The following is a 1,988-nucleotide window of genomic DNA, read 5'->3' on the forward strand; positions in this document are numbered from 1 at the left end:
TTTCAATTCTATGTACAAATGAGTATTTTAAATAATGAGGGATAAAAATTAACAGCTTAAGAATGAATCCAAAAATCAAACTTCTATATATTTGCTGAACATCAAAATAGAAGGCATTCTTGATCATTTTTTTTTGAAGACACATGTGAAGTATTCTTAATCATTAAGTAAGGGTAGGTGCCATTTACCTGAAGGCCAAGCCCAATGAAATGACGTTTTGATGCCTTTATGGAAGTACAAAAATCTATGTATCAAACTAATATTTATAGATTTTGTCAGTTGCATTCAATGTGTTAGTGTTATGGAATATAATGTGGCAAGCAGGTACCTTTGGTTGGCCCATGCCAAGATGTTCCCTTGAGAAATTACACCATGAATCAGACTTAGTGTAAAAGGGATTTATTGGGGGAGAGGAGTGAGAAACTGAGGAAGGGGTAGAGGCAGATAGGCAGACAGTAGAGCCACGAAAGCAGAGAAAAGTGGGGCAGAAAACAGATGGAGGGGAAGCTGGGAAAAGAGAAACAAGAACATTGGAAGCAGAGACAGGGGGCTGGGCCTGGAACAGAGGGAGGAGGGCTGGGCCTGGAACAGAGATAGGGGGCTGACCAGTCCTTTTATCCTGCCGCACACACCTGTCACGCCTGTCAGTGGTGGCAGGTCATGAGGTTAAGCAATAACTAGGGAGTGCTGGCCAGCAGAATAGCCTGTATGCTCACAGTTAGTAGTTTATTTCGTTTTAAGACACAAATATACTTTCTTTCAATGAATTTTATAAGTCAACACGAAATATTTTCATTTCTCAGAGCTGACGGTGTTAATTATATAGTGGTTATAGGAGATTTTGTGGGACTGTTTCCTTAAGAGCAATGTAAGCCAGGTATATTGGCAACATACCAGTAATAGCATGTACATGGAATGCTGAGATCACCTTGAACCTAAACATTCTAGACCCTCCTGGACAACACACAACATAAGTGCCTATCTCAAAAATCAAATGAAGTGAAATCAAATCAAACCAATTACCTTCTATATTTGTATCTTGTACTTTTGGGAACTGATAAGATAATGAATCCAAAATATAAATTGTGATCATTATGAATAAAAAATAATTGGAAATGTTAAGAAGATAAAAAGAAAATCACTACAGGGGAGGGAGGGAGGGACCTGGGTGGGAAAGGGGACAGAGAAGGGAAGAAGGGAACATGATCAGGTATTGGGGTGGGGGAACAGGACTAAAGCCCTGAAGGCCAGTAGAAAGAATGGAAACAGGCAACTTCCTGAGCTAGGAAGTGGGAGGATTCTCTAGAATGCACCAGAGACCTGGAAGGTGAGCGAATCTCAGGAAAGGGAGGGACCTTAGATGAAATGTCCTACAGTGGGGAGAGGGAACTTGTAGAGTCCACCTCCAGTAGAAAGACAGGACATCAAGTGAAGGGATGGGGTTGCCATCCCACAGTCAAAACTCTGACCCAGAATTGTTTCTGTCTGAAAGAACTGCAGGGACAAAAATGGAGAAAATAATGAGGAAAAGGAGGTCCAGTGACTGGCCCAAATTGGGATCCAGCTCAAGGAGAAGCCCCAAGGCCTGACACTACTACTGATGCTATGGTGTGCTTACAGACAGGAGCCTAGCATGTCTGCTCTCCGAAAGACTCAACAGGCAGCTGAAAGAGTCAGATGCAGATATTTATAGGCAGAGGCAAGCAAATTTCTGAGTTTGAGGCCAGCCTGGTCTACAGAGTGAGTTCCAGGACAGCCAGGGCTACACAGAGAAACCCTGTCTCAAAAACAAAACAAAACAAAATAAAACAACAAAAAACAAAAACAAAACAAAACAAATCCAAACAGATATTTACAGGCAACCAATGGACAGAAGCTGCTGACCCCTGTGGTTGAATTAGGGAAAGGCTGGAAGAAGCTGAGGAGGAGGGTGACCCTGTAGGAGGACAAGAAGTCTCAACTAACCTGGACACTCAGGATCTCTCAGA

This window comes from Grammomys surdaster, unplaced genomic scaffold (assembly GCF_004785775.1).
Source record: "Grammomys surdaster isolate TR1022 unplaced genomic scaffold, NIH_TR_1.0 309110, whole genome shotgun sequence".
In the NCBI taxonomy this organism is placed as follows: domain Eukaryota; kingdom Metazoa; phylum Chordata; class Mammalia; order Rodentia; family Muridae; genus Grammomys; species Grammomys surdaster.